We start from the raw sequence: 18,073 nt of genomic DNA, 5'->3' as shown, positions 1-18,073 counted from the left end.
AAATGTAAGCCGACTCAAAAGAAGCCGAGCATGGTTATGACTCAAGACAGTTAAGCCGTCGTTACAAAATGCTTGCCTAAAATAAACACACAAATGTATTTTCTGCAATCTCACTACGCAACACTACTGGTAATAAGCCTCTATAAAATACATACGAGTGACCTCTAAGGTATCCTTCTAGTGACGTCACACACTAATAAAGCTGGGAGAAGACTTCGCACGTATTCGTCACGGTGTGCTACTTGTTTAGTGCTGTAATTATGAGTGCGTCTTTGGAATGTCGAGGGAAAACCTAATTAGCTGGTTTGGCCTCGTCTTCAATGACACAGCCACAGACATGATGTTGACGTAGTTCATACTGCTCTAACAATACAGAGTAAAAACATAAGGGTGAAAATCTATAGCAGTTCTTGTCTGTATTACCCATGCAGTATACTATAAACATATGTTGATAGAGACCTCAAGGTATCCTTCTACCTACGGAATAGCACAATAATGGACGATTGGTCGCTTATGATGTAGTAACTGATGCGGTTAAAGCAAAGAGGTGTAAGCGACGAACAATTCTGAGAAAATGAGCTTCAAAGTTTGCATCAAATTTAATATTCTACGTTCATTCGTTATATTGTCTACAGTAACCATCATATGCCGTGGTTATTAATGAAGTTATACGGTGAATTAAGTTCAGAATGTTGTGTTCAGTAATGTTCTCGCCAATCATTTAGTTACCACTTGCACCCCTCTATAACATACATCTCTTTGACTCGTTAATATCAGGTTTGGGAAGTTCCACAACAATGTAACACAATATTTTGTCCCATTCTCATGTATTACATTAATTCATACACAGAACTTCTGTTGTTAAGCATATAATGGAGTAGAATAAGGCAAATGAATAGGCGTGTTACATACAGAAACACAAATTTCCAAGCAAGCTGTTAGCATGCACATATACAAATACTCCTATTTGTTTCTAAGAGGGTTGAATGAAAAGTAATGCCTCCACCTTCGTTAACTGGATTTGGATGGGAACAGTTTAATAAATCAAACGCAGAAATAATCCTTAGAATGTGATCTTTAATTACCAATATTCACTTTTCCACATAATCACCAGCCAATTGGATACATTTCTGCAAATGATGAACAAGTTTTCTGAAGCCGTCACGGAAGAAGTCGACACTCTGTTCCCGCAACCATAGTCTCACGGTTCTCTCAACGTCTTCATCAGAAGCGTAATGATGTTCCCGCAGATCGTCTTACATTATCGGGAACAGATGAAAGTCTGACGGCGCTAAATCTGGACTGTATGGAGGATGCCGTACAGTGGTCAGATTCAGTCTCTGAAGTTCTGCTGTGGTGGCACGTGAAGTGTGTGGTTTGGCATTGTCATGCTGCAGGAAAACATTTCCCTTTTCCTTTCGGACCCTAGTTAGCCGTCGTTTCAGAGTTCGCATCGTTGTGATGTAACGCTCTGAATTTATTGTTGTTCCACGATCAAGGAAATCAACATGGATAACACCATCTGCTTCCCAGAACACTGGGGCCATGATTTTTTCAGCAGAGGGCTGCGTCTTGAATTTTTTTTCTGGGGCGAGTGTTTGTGTCGATATTCCATAAACTGACGTTTCGTCTCCAGGTCGTAATGGTGTACCCTCGTTTCGACTCCTGTCACAATCGAATGGAGAAAGGCGTCACCCTCATTCTCGTAAAGCGAGAGGAGTTCCGGGCAAATTTCAAGTCTGTGCACTTTTATTTCAAGAGTCAGCATCCGGGGTACCCATCATGGACAGATCTTCCGATAGCCAAGCAAAGCAATAATGTGACCCACACGTTATTGTGAAATGCCGATTGTGCTTGCAGTTTCTCCCTGAGTGATACGACGATCGTCGTGAATCAATCTGTCAACATTTTGCTTGTGAAACTCAGTGGTTGCTGCCACAGGACGTCCAACTTTTTGTTTGTCACGCAGATCAGATGTTCCCGCCTCAACATCTTTAAACTTACTCGCCCAACGACGCACAGTACTCACATCAACACATTCACCATAAACTGCTTTCACTCTCTGATGAATCTCCTTTGGGGTGACACCTCCTGCTGTCAAGAATTCAATTGCTTACATCGCATTGACCGGCCGTCAGCGCACGGTTCCATGCTTTACACTGTAACAACACAACCGTTCAATGCTAAGGCTTCCCGCCAACTGGAGCTGTAGAGAAGAGACTACGGAACAAGCCAGTACCTGCCGCATACCAATGCTGCCAAAAGTTAAACAGTTACGAGGGTGGAGGCATTACTTTCAGCCAACCCTCGTATTACGGGGAATATCTACTCCGAGTCCCACACATCATCATCAGAAGGTACGCATAATTAACGGACTGAGTGCTTGGCCCTCCACTCTGACAGAGACAAGTATATGAACTTCCATCCAAATGGAATACACATCTGGTTAAATATTTCTTCAAATAAACTCTAGAATGCAGTTCATATCACCTGATACATCTACTGCCATTTGTCAGCAAACAGTTTGGTTCTTCCACTACAATATGGTGTACGTATCTCAAAATATTCGGTGTTGTCACTTAACACCTCTTTGTTTCTGAAAGTTTCAATTTTAATAACGACTAATTACTGGGAATTTTCTCAGTATTTAAAGAGAGAGGTGTAATACATGATTTTAGATCATTTTTAAGACTGCTTGTGCCCTGGGTCCGCTGGCTGCTTCTGCATGTGCCGTCTTACCGCGTCATCTGCGACTGATGGTTTCACACGAGTCGCTGTTGAATTACTCTGTGATTGGCCAGGGCTAGGCAACAGATACATAGTTTAAATCTACCCACGCCCAGGTTCGATTCCCGGCGGGGTCAGGGATTTTCTCTGCCTCGTGATGACTGGGTGTTGTGTGCTGTCCTTAGGTTAGTTAGGTTTAAGTAGTTCTAAGTGCTAGGGGACTGATGACCGTAGATGTTAAGTCCCATAGTGCTCAGAGCGATTTGAACCATTTGTTTAAATTCATTTCCGCACCCCCCCCCCCCCCCACCCCACCAATATGAGGGAGGCCACATACTGTTTCAGCACTGCCTTCGCCAACTCGCTCATTGCGGTTGCTGTCTTGGTGGTCTCTGTGACAAGGCGCTGTTGGCGTGGCAGAATGAGGGGAAGAGGCTGGCCTCGGTTGGGATGGGATGGGTGCTGGTGCTATCGCTACCGCTATCCGCTAACAGCTTCCTCCGGTGATTTGCGCCCCGTCTCGGCAGAGCAGTGCCGCTGCTAATGTTGTTACCGGCGCGCGTCTCAGGCGCTAATGAATTCTCAATGGGCAAGAAGCTGCCGCACCCAGCACGGCGTCTGCAGGCTTCCGGCAAGCGAGGCTGCTCCGGCTCTGCACTGCTAGCACAAACCAGCTTACCGACCGGCTGCGCCGGAACGATGCGGGGACCGAGTGCGTCTGTTTCCCTCTAAACACACTACTATCGAAATGGAGCTATGTCTCACATTTTATTGGCTTTTTTCCCACACAACACATTTATAAGCGCTTTTATGCGCTTAGTTAAAACTGTAAAATCTTAACTACGCAGGGCAAGTCACGAGAAAAGGTGCACGCTTTGAGGGGTGATACTACTGGTGATTCTAGGAAAAAAAAAAACATCAAACGAACATCAGCCCTTTTCTTAACCGTATCCGGCATACAGCTGTTTGAAAATAACGGGCGTCTGTCGCCCGTCCATCTTCACCAGCAGTCACATGCGAATACAACCAAAGCGACATTAGGCTACGTAGTATTGCCTTTACTGACCACTTCAATGCGCACTTCACTCGTAGCTTCCCCACGGCCAGCGGCACACTACCTCATTGAAACGTATCCTGGGCGTTGGATCGGCCGCCGTGGCCGCGTCGGTCACGAGGTCGTACTCCACTGGATTACGGTTTATAGGGTTGGCTCGAGAGCGAAGTCTACAAGCGCAGAGTAGACACACAGGATTTCTCGCTCGTATTTTACATGCGCGTGCTCAAGTACCAATGACCTCAGATCAGCAATACAAGAGCTGCAAAAGACATTGCAGTTGACGGTGGGTTTTCGAACATCTTATGTGAGTAAATGTACACAATTAAACGAGACACAGGATCTCGATGTTTCATTTGCAATCACCTGCATTTGTCCTGATCCCCACTGTTTCCATTAGTTACATCAGAAACTGTTATGAACAGGACATACGTTCATATGACTTTTTTTGTTCAGGATCGTTAATACTATAGCCCCTCGAAGCATGTACCTTTCCTCCTGTCATACACGGTATATCATCAGCCATTTATCATTCACAGTGGATACAGCCCCTTACATACTTCATCATACATTACAATTTTCAGCTTTTCGTATTCACGTTTGTTTCCGGGTTTTCTTATGCCGTCAGTCCATATTCCATAAATTCATCCTCTCGTTCCTAAATTATCAGCATGAATCTAACAAAGAATCTTCTCCGTGCACCTCACACCATTTCTTTTCGTTATACTTTCACTTTCGGGAAAACGCGGGAGGAAATACTGACTTACTTTAGAAGATGAACTGAAGAAGGACAAATATACATTTATAACATACATAGTTTTAGAGAAAACGTTTGACACTTAACTCGACTACAATCTCTGAAATTTTGTAGTTAGCAGGAATAACAAACAGGAAGCGGAAGGTTGTCTACAATTTCTACAGAAACCAGACAGCAGTTACAACAGTCTAAGCACGTGAAAGGAAAACAGCAGTTGAGAAGGCAGAGAGAAAGCTATAGTTTATCGTCCATGTTATTCAGCTGTACATTGAGCAAGCAGGAAACAAAAATAAAACACAAATTTGGAAGGCGAAAAAAACTTTTGGAACAAGATATATAAGAACTTTAAAGTTTGCTAATGACACTGCAATACTGTCAGAGACGGGAAAGCATTTGGAAGAGCAGCTGACTGGAAGCGATAGGGTCTTCAAAATAGGTTACAAGATAACCACCAACAAAATTAAAACAAGAGTAATGGAAAGTATGAATATCAAGAGCTCAGATGGGAAACCAGATCTAAGCACAGAAGGGAAAGCAGGAAGGTGGAAGGAGTATATAGACGGTCTATACAAGGCCGTTGCACTTGATGACAATATTATGGAAATGGAAGAAGACGTAGATGAAGATGTAATGGCAGATATGAAACTGCGAGAAGAATTTGACAGAGCACTGAAAAACCTAAGGCGAAATAAACTCCCGGGAGCAGACAGCATTCCATTAGAACTACTGATAGCCTTGCGAGAGCCACCCCTGACAAAACTCTACCACCAGGTGAGCAAGATGTATGAGACAGGCGAAATACCCTCAGACTTCTAGAAGAATATAATAATTCCAATCCCAAAGAACGCAGGTGTTGACAGGTGTGAAAATTATCTAACTATCAGTTTAATAAGTCACGGCTGCAAAATACTAGCAAGAATTCTTTACAGACGAATAGAAACACTGGTAGAAGCCAACCTCGGGGAAGATCAATTTGGATTCCGTAGAAATGTTGGAATATGTGAGATAATACTGACCCTACGACTTGTCTTACAAGATAGATTAAGGAAACGCAAACCTACGTTTCTAGCATTTGCAGAAAGCTTTTGACAGTGTTGACTGAATAATCTCTTTCCAATCCTGAAGGTGGCAGGGGTAAAATACAGGGAGCGAAAGGCTATTTACAATTTGTACAGAAACCAGATGGCAGTCAGATGAGTCGAGGGGCATAAAAGGGAAGCAGCGGTTGAGTACAGATTTAAGTGTCAGGAAGTCGTTTCTGGAAGTATTATATGGAGTCTAGCCATGAATGGAAGTAAAACATGGACGATAAATAGTTTCGACAAGAAGAGAGTAGAAGCTTTCGAAATGTGGTGCTACAGAAGAATGCTGAAGATTAGATGGGTAAATCACATAACTAATGAGGAAGTACTGAATAGAATTTGGGAGAAGAGAAATCTCTGGCACAACTTGACCAGAAGAAGGGATCGGTTGGTAGGACATGTTCTGAGGCATCAAGGGATCACCAATTTAGTATTGGAGGGCAGCGTGGAGGGCAAAACTCGTAGAGGGAGACCAAGAGATGAATACACTAAGCAGATTCAGAAGGATGTAGGTTGCAGTAGGTACTGGGAGATGAAGAAGCTTGCACAGGAGAGCTGCATCAAACAGTCTCTGGACTGAAGACAACAACAACAACAACAACAACAATGGAGTAGACGAATTAAATCAAGCGCTGCTGAGAAAAGAATATCAGGAAATGAGACACTGAATTTTTTGAGATGGCACAAGTAGAGATGATATAAAATTCAAAACAGCTACAGCAAAAAAAGCGTTTCCGAAAAGGGGAAATTTGCTAACATCTAATACCAATTTTAATTGTACAAACACTCCTCTGAAGGTATTCAAAAAAATGGCTCTGAGCGCTATGGGACTCAACTGCTGTGGTCATAAGTCCCCTAGAACTTAGAACTACTTAAACCTAACTAACCTAAGGACAGCACACAACACCCAGCCATCACGAGGCAGAGAAAATCCCTGACCCCGCCGGGAATCGAACCCGGGAACCCGGGCGTGGGAAGCAGGAACGCTACCGCACGACCACGAGATGCGGGCAACTGAAGGTATTCGTTTGCAGTGTAGCCTAGCACGTAAACGAAACGTGCATAAACAGTTCATACAAAAAATAAGGTGTTTTTAAATGTGGCGATACAGAAGAATTAAATGGGTAGATCGAATAACTAATGAAGGGGCACTAAATTCAAAGGGGGAAAAAAGAACTTCACAGCACATCTTGACATAAAGAAGGGATCGGTTGATAGGTTACCTAAGGCATAGAAGGAGGTGTGTGTATATGTGGGGGGGGGGGGGGGGAAGGAGGTAAAAACTGTAGAGGGAGACCAAGGCTAGAATACAGCACACAGATTCGAATGGTGCAGGTTAGTACTGGGATAACCTGCACATCACCCCACTCTCCATTGTTGCCAAATGTATTCAAGATGGCGGCGATAGATATGGCAACATCGCAATAACGTCATGGTGGGAAGTTAAAATTCCAGCAGGACAATGCAACACACCACAGCTACTTCGACAAACCTAAGGCGAGAAAATAGGTCACTTGGGCTACCTCCACTAACCTAAGTCATCTGACCGCCACCTCGTCCTAAGAGTTGGCGGTATAAGGACTCAGCCTATGCTGGGCCGCTGTACAGGATGGATGTAAGTCTTTATCTTGCAGGCCGCTGTCGTCCCTTCTGTGACGTAATCCTAGATGGCGTCTGGGGAGAAAATGGCGGAAAAAGGACTCAGCCTGTACTGGGCTGTTGGAGAGAGGAAGGAGTGTACTTTATTTATGTTGGAACAATTTATTTAGGAATGGATTTGACGTAGTATATTTGTTACACAGATACAAAACACTCGCTCTGACGTACTTCGGGTCTCACTACACAACACACAGAGCTTCAAACTACTTGTGAAGCACCAAAATAATACAGTACACTGATGTACAGACACGCAAACAACTCGTAAATTGTCAAAATAATGCATCTAAAAGACTCTGCCAACGCGCTTGCTAATCGTCAACTGTCGAAATCATGCACTGCACACCTGTTCACAAAATAATGCAACAGACACCAAAACAACTTGTAAATTGTCAAAAGATAGTGCATGTGTAATGTCCACGACGCTTAAACAGCCGAAAATAAAAGACAGTGCACAAACAGTCAGTAAAAAAGAAAAAAAAACCGCTTCCAAATTATCATCAAATGCAACTATCAGAGGCTCCAACAAGTGCACGCACTTTGCAGGGCCAGCCGGACACAAGCCAGCGCCGGAACGCTAGCCATTTGCTCTCGTGCTGCTGCCGACAGCATGTGAAAGTCGCGTCTGCAGTTACAATTCCTCCAGTGTTATACTGACATTATATTTCTATAAAAATAAGCGCCAAGTTACACCCTCGGCCGCGTGCACGTCTTCACCACTTTTGGCGTGATCCCTCTCTCTACCTGCAGTCCAGCGAAGACTTAATTGTCGCGCGAATCACCCTCGCAGACGCTGCAGAAATCTGTTCCATCGCTTCCCAGAATAGTACAGGCTGCTTTCTCCCTAACATTCCTAACGGGACACACGAGCTGCGTCTAGCCGTACACGCACGCTTACCTCTCCAGCATGGCTGACGCATCGCCACAAATTGTGTGCGTGGTGACTCACCATCTAAAAGGTTCTCAATGTTATACTGATGTCACATGACATGTAAAATAAGAGGCAATTCGACCTTTCAGAAATTGTAGTGTCTCCAGAAATAGTTAAGATCGCTTTTGTAGGAGCTTTTGTGATGTCTTAGGTTAGTGGATGTAGCCCAAGTGACCTATTTTCCCGCCATTTTCTTAGGTTAGTGGAGGTAGCTGTGGTGTGTTGCACTGTCCTGCTGTAAGTTCCCGCCATTTTCTTAGGTTAGTGGAGGTAGCTGTGGTGTGTTGCACTGTCCTGCTGTAAGTTCCCGCCATTTTCTGTGGTAGGGGAGGGGCGGGGGAGGGGAGTGGGTTAGGTTAGTGGAGGTAGCCCAATGACCTATCTTCCTGCAAACAATTTGAACTTCCCACCATGACGTCATTGTGACGTTGCCATATCTATCGCCGCCGTCTTGAATAAATTTGGCAACAATGGAGAATGGGATGACACGCAGGTTGCCCCATTACTTAGGTTGCGGTATTTACGGCAGTGAAGAACTCGCACAGGATGGGCTAGTATGTAGCTGCGTCTTCGGGCTGAAGGCCAACAGCAACAGAAACAAGACAGTAACATCTCAAGTACATACCGTCCACCGCTTGATATAGTACTCCACTATAATACATTAGGATCTGAAGTACGATTTCTTAACGCATATTAGTCTGGGAAACTACTGGATATGGTATGGCACACAGTGTTCTCACTTATGTTCTTAGTGTCAAATATGAATTTTACGGCGGATTGTCGTTTAATAAATCAACATCAGTAAGAGTCAAATTGTGGTCGCTATTCAAGCAGCAACCTTTAACAGTCATCAGCCAGATACTCACGCTTCGTTAATACCGACTAGCAGGCAGACAAAAAAAATTTAAGAACAGTGACAATAGCTGTGGTTATAGGTCACGTAACGACGTCCGTAAGTTAGTGTTGGGAGTATATGCTGGTTACAGACGTTCCGTTTACAGCTCACTGTCAATTTACGACAGACACCGGAAAACACTGGCCATGGCAGGAAAATCACCTGGTCTTGACTCAGCACAGTAAGCTCTGGCCACAATCCATTTAGCATTCCACAAAGAACGGCCCACCACCCCCTGGTTGGACACAAGTCTCCGCCACTGCTCTTCAGAAACCAGTCCTAGCGCCCACAACAGCGAATAGGAAGAGTGCACATGCGCGGCCATGACAAAATATTAATTTACGAGCTATGTACAAGTCGGAAAGTATTGAACTTGTACGGCTCTCATATGTTTACTGCTATTGTAAGTAATTCAAATTTACTGTACTAGAACAAAGACGAATGAGCGCACAGTAGGAGCCGTCAGTAAGATCCTTGACTCTATGTTTACTTTTATCTGTGGTTGACTTGTTAGCCTGTTCTGCAGCGCCGGGACAGCCTTATTTCAGGCACAGTAGCGTGCAGTTGAATTTTCCAAACAAGAGGTCTAGTTTCTTTGAATCTGGGATAAGATACACATAGTACTTTATTATGGGGACGAAAACTGACATATAATGCTTTGTTGTTCATGTTATTGACAGAGAAGATTTTGGAGGAATTTTAAAGGTATGTTTGTAGTTTCTCTGTAATGAGAGAGTTCTGTAAAAGTTAGAGTCTTCTTATATTGAGCAGTCTTTTTGTCAATAATCAGAGTTTGACTTCTCAAAAACGATTTTCTTTAAAGTAAAATCCACCTCCATGATTCATGGTAAAGTTTTGAATTTTTATCGTGTGTGCGTCGCACCTTACGTCACACGAAGCAACAGATTGTTTCTGACAAAAACAATTTATTGTTGATTATTTATCTTTATCTGCAGCATCTGCTGATTTGTATTTGCTTTCGAGAAGATCAGCATTCCAGACACAAAAGTAGCATGCTGAGCAAGAGGTAAGTCACTTTTATTTCAGGGCCCTGTCTCACCTTGTATTCTTCAGCCACCAGTGTATAGTCTGGTTTGTCAGGTGTTGTGTTTGCAAAAATATTAATTTTCCTTGAAGAGTATTGGTAATTTCAAATAGTTATTTTCTTCCGAGTAAAGCAGTAATTTATTTTTTGGATTTTCCAAGTATAACACTGCATTTCATATCACGCAATATTCATAATGCGCTTCGGTACTGAGTTTTAGACAGTAGTCTTCACTGAGCAGACAGTTGGTTTTCTTTGGCATTTAACTGGATCCATTACCCTTACTTAAAATTTTGCATTTCGTGAAGTTTAAAGTTTTTATTTCACGACTCTGTTCACATGCGCAATACAGGGTCAAGCAACAGTTTTTCTCAGCAGTAGAATACAATGCATAAATAACATTTACATGAGGACAAAGTTTTCGAAATCACTGTATTCAGTTTTGTCTTACACAGACAATATTTGGCAGAAAGATTACAAAGTAACTTAATAAATGCATTGTGCAACAGAATTAAAGGATCACTTTTCCGAAACCCTGTGACTCGCACCCGCTGCGAGTTTTATATTGGAATGTGTTCTTAGTTAAGCCTATTTAAGCACTTACCAGTGCACGACTTAATACTAATGTATACTTTCAACTATCAAGACAAACTTAGTATAACATTTCCAATGCCGATATGGCTGTATGGGCATGTTCCGATAGTCAATAAATTAAAAGAAAAAATAATCCTAGGTTGAAAATAACGTTCCGTGCCCCTAGTACGTCTGTCTTTGGTACAAGTTACTCAGATTAACAATGGAAGCGGCAGACCGCGGCATGTGATCGTGTTCTGTTTTGGTATGAAGGCGACAACACTGTTGTAAATATATGTGTTACAATGGCGGATACAAGCAGATTCACGATTAGAGAACATGTTCTTCTTACTGCAAGGGTGCATGAAAAGAAACGATAGTGAGATATATGATGAAATTAGGGAAAACTTTTTTAATCGCATCGAGAAAGAAGCCGCAGCGGAGACCAGTCTTCGGAAACCGTAAAGAAATATCTTTGGAGAAGTGTCCATGACAGACGCACCACGCAGTGGGAGAGCCACGGAATGTGACAACGATAATAAAGTCAGTGGAATCTTAAACGCATCAGTGCATCGTTCACCAGCAAAATCGACAAGGAAGCGATCGGCGGAGATGAACATTCCCACAACCTCCATGAAGGTTACCGCCCAGGGCCGGCACTCAGAGAATTAGGTGGTCATGATATCAATACGTGACGTGATTCGTGCGAACAGTTAGCGGCTCGTCATTAGGTTACGATGACAGCTGAATGTGCTATGTATCTTAGCTTCCGATCTCGAAACGTTTATATCTGTGCGAAAGATAACAGAAGAATAATCACTCTCTAAATGGCTGTTCCTGGCAAGCCGGCGCACAAGGCAACGAATCCAACTCTGAGCCGAGAATGGTAGTCACAGAGTTTAAAATATGTAAGAACATTTGTTTCTATGTTATTCCATTCTCGCATGTATCTTTTTTTATTAAATACAATTTCTACTGCAGCTAGGGAGTCGTTTCATGTCCCTGTTTGCCTTTCTTGTTTCAGAACAATAACATTAAACATTTCCGATCGTGGCTTCCGGCCCACCCTCTACTGCGGAAATTCAATCGCTGAAGGTTCTGTCAGTACATTAAAATTTCGCTTTTTTGTTTTCGCTAGTAACTGCCGTTTTTGGAGTTTTGGAAAAAGAGTGTACCTAATTACATAAAACTGCAACAAGTTACTTTTTTGAATAGTTATTTATTATTCCATGAACCGGTTTTCGAATCTCTTCAGGTTCATCTGCAGATGGTTTTCTGAAAGTTACATCAGTATTTCTCGCATAATGCTTGGTGCTGGCCCTGTGACAGGAAGATGGAACACGCTTTAATGTATCGGCACGACTACTGTTTCTCTATGGATATGGATGCAAATTTAGTTTTTTAATTACTGCGACAGTTTCGTTAGTGTTCATCTGTCTGCTTCCATTTTGATTGTAAAGTTTCGCTGTCACAGTGTAAATGAACACAGATTGAGTAAAAGTGTGTGCAGTGATGTATCAACTGGCCATAAAAATGGAAGCAGACAGATGGACACTAACGAAAAAAACCGCCCATGCTGTCGCAATAATTAAAATACTAAATGTGCATCCATATCGACAGATAAACAATAGTCGTGGCGAAACATTGAAGCGTGTTCCATCTTCCTGTCACAGAGGCAGCACCCAACATTATGCTAGAAATAGTGATGTAACTTCCGGAAAACCGGTTCATGGAATTATAAATGACTATTCATAAAAATTACTTGTTTAAGGCCGGCCTTGGTGGCCGAACGGTTCTAGGCGCTACAGTCTGGAACCGCACGACCGCTACGGTCGCAGGTTCGAATCCTGCCTCGGGCATGGATGTGTGTGATGTCCTTAGGTTAGGTAGTTCTAAGTTCTAGGGGACTGATGACCTCAGCTGTTAAGTCCCATAATGCTCAGAACCATTTGAATTGAACTTGTTTCAGTTTCATGTACTTTCATTCAATTGACAGTCCCGGGTCTAAAACATCCGCAGTGGATAAGCTTGAAGAGTGTACGTAACTACAGTGGTGTTCTACTTTCCGTCAAGAGGGCTAGCGGATATTGTTAAGACGGAGAGCTTTCGCCGTCTCGTGTCGGTGTAGCCGGCGGGCGAGGCTTTAACGAGCGAGCGCCGGCCGAGTTTCAGCAGCGGGCTGCAGACTCGCCGACAAGTGTCGCCCGCCGCCCGCCGCCCGCCGCCCGCCCCCGCGCAGTGACAAAGGGCCGCTGCGCCGCCCTCCGGAAATGGAAACCCCGTCCGTCGCGGTGAATTATACGGCCGATTGTGTCGCACGGGCTGGCGGCGGCAACAGCTGCGCAGTTGGCGCTCCGGCCGCCACAGCAAATTTACTTATTCATTTTTTGTAGTGCGGCGCGGGCGCAGGCTGGCGGTCAGAAATGGCGACACACGTTTTCCTCGCTTTACTTGTCCAGACAGGGCCCACCCCTTGTGGTCATATCCGACTGCGCGCGAATTTCTATCAGTGTTGAACACACATCAATTTTTACAAGCTGTGCTTTTCACCGCACTGTGTCAAATGCTGAATTAATATTGGCGATTCTTTACAGGCTGTGTTTTTCACCACAATTTGTCAAATGATGAGTTAATATTTGGTGATTGGAGATAATTATTCGTTGTCTACCTAGGAGTTATAGTAACACATTTTATATAGTTTAGCTTCGTGACTACTAGACCATAAGTGAATACTTGTTTTTCCCTCTCAGGAAATTCCATTTTACGTACCAGTAACTATCCCCAGGCTGCGAGTCACTGCTCTAGCGAGAGGTTAGGGCGTGGTAATGTTAATGCCAGGAAGTAGGCTACGTGGACTTTCTGACTGTGGTGCTTCCGACCCTTCTGCAAGCGGAGCAGGCACCGTGGGACTTCCAACCACGCAGATTGGCACTATCGATTACCCGAAGAGAGCCCCCCCCCCCCCCACCTCCCACTGCTGATTTACGCCAGTCGTTCACCAGCAGCGGATGTATCGTCACTGTCACTCAGGCAGTGCGCTCGCCAAATACCTTCGTTTTCCGCATAGTTTCGTACGCCTAAACGACTTCGAGTTCTATACGCTTCTACTAATTCAATTAGTTGTAACAACGTCCGCCCCCGTAACTCACAGATCAGAGCGGATGACAGCCACGTGCGAGTCCCGGATTCGACTCCCGGCCGACTCGGAGATTTTATCCGCGCGGGGACTAGTGTTGTGTTGACGCGCAGGTCCCTGAAGTGGTGTCAAATCAAGAGACTTGCACCAGGCCGCCAAACAACTCACAGACGGTGTCTACGGCCAATACTACCATACCATCAATTCATTTTTCTTTTTCAATCACAACAGCGAAACGGAAGTAGTGTCTTCTCAAGGATGCTCATCGCTACCGGGTACGCAGAAAGTGAAATAAGCATATGAACTGGTAGTGCGTGAATTCCAAACGGACTAAGTGCCGTGGCCGTTTAACAACTGCAAATTGCAGAATCAAGGATGAACCGCAACTTCCTTACCCGACTCACGAAGCTAGATGTGCAGATGAAGAAACGAATGCATAACTGCAGGAAAAGAGTCTGCAAAGAAAATGCAGTGGTTTTCTAAATCTGTAAAGAGGAATTTCAAGATTTGACAGATTAAAGTTCACATTTCGTCGCGAGCATGCCAAATTATGAGAACTCCTAGACCGGAATTATGTAAAGCGAAAAGGGAAACTACTGGGACGACCCAGAACCCTATCACTAGAACGAAAATTCAACTGAGGAAGACATTTTGAAATTAACTTAGGGTAATAGTTTTTGAAAACTGACAGTGGGTCTGTTACTAACAAAAGGTTCTGTTCTGTTAGGTTCTGAGGAAGCGGGGAAAATCCAGCGCGAAAATGGAACTGTTCTCTATAGTGTGGAGCCTCTGCGCGCTCCCGCCGGCATGATGGCCAACACAAAAGGTCTACTGCCATCTCTGGGTATTGATTTGTTTTCACTAACTGAGGTCTCTCAGGATGTGGGTACTGCGATGTTTGCCTACGTCTGGTTATGATTAACTATTAACACGAACTCATCGGGAGACAGATCGAGTCGAAAGTTGAACGAAGGGTAGCGGTTAGGTCAGAGGAAAAAAAAAAAAAAGAGCCGAGGGAAAAAATGAATGCGACAGTTGGGTCGGATAGTTCTCATGGACAAGCTATCTCAAGCTTGTTCGAAGCAATTCAAACTACTGTACTTTACACACGTAAGGTATTTCGTGTTTTATTTGCTTTGCACCCATACAAAAATGAAAACACGTATCAAAGACTTTTTTTGAGATTGAAGACTAAGATGCCTGGGTCGTCACCGATAACTGCAGTGTTAAGACTTTGAAATGGTTATAATGAAAGCTATGAAAATAGTGTTTTCGGAAACATCCCTTTCCGGTTGTAATTTTCACTTCCACCAATATCTGGGAAAGAAAATACAAGAACTGAGATTGAGGGAGAAATACAGAGATAGAGAACAAGTCATTGTTTTGCAGGGTGTGTGCTGCCGTAACACATCTTCCACCAAACAGTGAAGAAAACATGGATGGAAATAATGGAGGATACGCCCAGAGGAAAAAAGTCATGAAGCTTGCAGACTAAATGGTCAATCAATGGATGGGAAATCATAATAAAGCAATTAGAATGAAGAATGTTTTTAATCAGTCCACAGGACCACAAGTGCTGTCGATGGTTGCCATGGGAAACTAACTCCTCAATAAATCAAAAACATCCGAACGTATACTTTCGGATAAATAAGTCGGAGGAGGAAGCAGCAAATGCTTTATTTGAAATTAAAAAAAGACTCCATTGAGCCGCCTCCTCAAAAAAGACAAAAAAAATCCAGATAATCTCAAAAGATTAAAATACATTATAGAAATTTATAACGACTCGAGTGATTTAAGATGATGTTTAAAATCTCTAGCTTCCTTACAAAAAATTGAGCGAAAAATTAAAATTCATAAAATAAGAATTTTAACCACTTTCTGCAGACATGCTGTCAAATGGAAAAAAGTAAAATAAAAAGGTAAAAAAAAAATTGAAAATGCCTAAGTGCTATGTGGATAGCCAGTTCTCGGACTGCATAAAACGTGAAGAGATTTTCTTACCACAAATCGCTCGGCAGAACCTCCCCCAACAACCACGGCTAAACAGAACGCTGACGCCACGTGACCAAAGGCCTACGACACCAGTGCGTGAATTACCATGGTCGTCCTCACCCTGCCGTCAACCCGAATGAAACTGAACTGCGACAACGAGCAATCGCATTTATCCGTAGCCCCCACTCCCCCAAGTCAGTGAATGAGTTGCCTGATAACCCCAGGAACGACCGAGAATTCTCGCAGGCGCTTCGCCGAGAGCTGTGGCCGTAGGCCGTTTCCGTCGAAACTTCCATCGCCTCTCAAGTACGTCGCCGGCCATCTCCTGTATCGTCCGCCGCGGCGGAAGAGCTGTGGATCCGCTCTCTTCTAGAGTACTGCAAAAGGAAGCGGGCTGAATCGCGAGCGGACCGTGTCATTAAGGGGCGCGCAAAGTGTGCAGTTGCCGGAATGACATTTTCTTTCGCGTCGCTGGGGAGGGAAGGAGCGAGCGAATGTAATAAAGTCAGAAACGTTTTCCCCTTCCGTCTTATTCTGCAGATGGCGGAAACGCTCACTTTTGCGAGGCGTCAATCCAATGGCGTAGGGGCCGAGTGTTATTCTGAAACCGCCGACATGTCCAGGCGTGCATGAAATGAAATGATCGTATGGCATTTATTGGCCGGGATATCCCCTTTGGGATTCGGCCGCCGTATTGCGAGTCTTTTTAGTTGACGCCACATCAGCGACTTGCGTGTCAATGATGAAGGAAATGATGCTGTAGTACACACAACACCCAGTCCCCTGCCGGGAATCGAACCCGGGCCCCCTTGCGTGGTAGGCGGTAACGCTACCGCTGCGCTACAGAGGCGGGCAGACGTGCATGAAAACAGCACTTCTCTTCCCAAAGATCCAATGATAATTTTAGTTTTTAATTTCCTTTCTCGCACTCCGTCTGAAAGCTACGATTGACTGTATTTTCTTCTCCTATAAATAAAATTTTACCTATCACTTCGGCTGAATTTGCACTGAATTACTAATTTAATCGCTGGGTACTGATTTACAATATTTTTTAATAAAATATAATTCTGTGTCTGAGTTAAAAAAGGTTTTGTGTTAGTAGGTTACCTCTGTTCCTAAAGTAAGATGATTTGCATTATTTTGGCAAAAACTACCAAATCAATGCCAGTTGCTGAATAGATAGAAACTGTAAAATAATTCAAAAAATGGTTCAAATGGCTCTGAGCACTATGGGACTTAACATCTGAGGTCATCAGCCCCTTACAACTTAGAACTACATAAACCTAACAAACCCAAGGACATCACACACATTCATGCCCGAGGCAGGATTCGAGCCTGCGACCGTAGTGGGTGCGCGGTTCCAGACTGAAGCGCCTAGAATCGCTCGGCCACACTGGCCGGCTGTAAAATAATTATACATCTGCTGTGCAAGGGGCAGTCAAACGAAAACGAGATAGATGGGCAAAAGGTGAGTAAACTGTTTACTATTTGAGAAGTAATCGCCGCAACTGTTGATACATTTATCCCACTGTGAGGCCAGACAGTCAATGCCTTCAGGGAAAAAAAAGTTTGCGGTTGCCGACGGAACCATAATTGTCCCTTCGTCTGAAGAAAATCGGCGACCACGGAAATCTTATTTTAGGGCTCCAAAAATATGGAAAATCGCATGGGAGAGTTCGGGGCTGTATGGAGAATGTTTACGGCCTTCGCAGCGAAACTCTCGCAGCTACTTGAAATAACAGACACGGGAAAGTCATGATGAATTTTTTCTTTGACTGCAAGAGCGCGCTGCTCACTGACTTATGAACATGGCGCCAAAATTGACGCACAGCAGCACGCGGACGCTTTGCAAGAAGTAAAGCGCACAATCAAGTCCAAACGTACAGGAATGTTGACGGACGGCATCATTCTATTACACAATAATCCTTGTCCACATACTGCCAAGGTTGTTTCGACTGGGTAGCAGAAGTTTCGCTGTGTGTCCCTTACATATCCACCATACAGTCTCGATCTCTTTCCATGCGATTTCCATATTTTTGGAGCTCTCAAGACAGACATCCGTGGCCGACGACTTGCTTCGGACGAAGAGGTTCACGACCGGGCACAATCACGGTCATGTAACCGTAAACATTTTTCCGTGCAGGCACTGACCATCTTGTCTCACAATGGAATAAATGTATTAACAGTTACGGCGATTACTTTTGAAATAATAAATATTTTACGTA

General features: G+C 43.8%; 1 protein-coding gene and 1 non-coding gene across 2 annotated transcripts in view; both read right to left on the bottom strand.

The window, feature by feature from the left end:
* Positions 1-18,073, bottom strand: part of LOC126412765 (neurobeachin) — a 1,487,907-nt gene that overhangs the window by 1,135,507 nt on the left and 334,327 nt on the right. The gene's annotated exons all lie outside the window — the stretch shown is intronic.
* Positions 16,626-16,698, bottom strand: Trnag-acc (transfer RNA glycine (anticodon ACC)). The gene has a single exon. It is a non-coding gene; the product is annotated as a tRNA-Gly (tRNA).

Source organism: Schistocerca serialis, chromosome 7 (assembly GCF_023864345.2).
Source record: "Schistocerca serialis cubense isolate TAMUIC-IGC-003099 chromosome 7, iqSchSeri2.2, whole genome shotgun sequence".
NCBI classification, from domain to species: Eukaryota; Metazoa; Arthropoda; class Insecta; order Orthoptera; family Acrididae; genus Schistocerca; species Schistocerca serialis.
The sequence above is the reverse complement of the archived record's forward strand: the minus strand, read 5'-3'. Positions and strand labels throughout refer to the sequence as shown.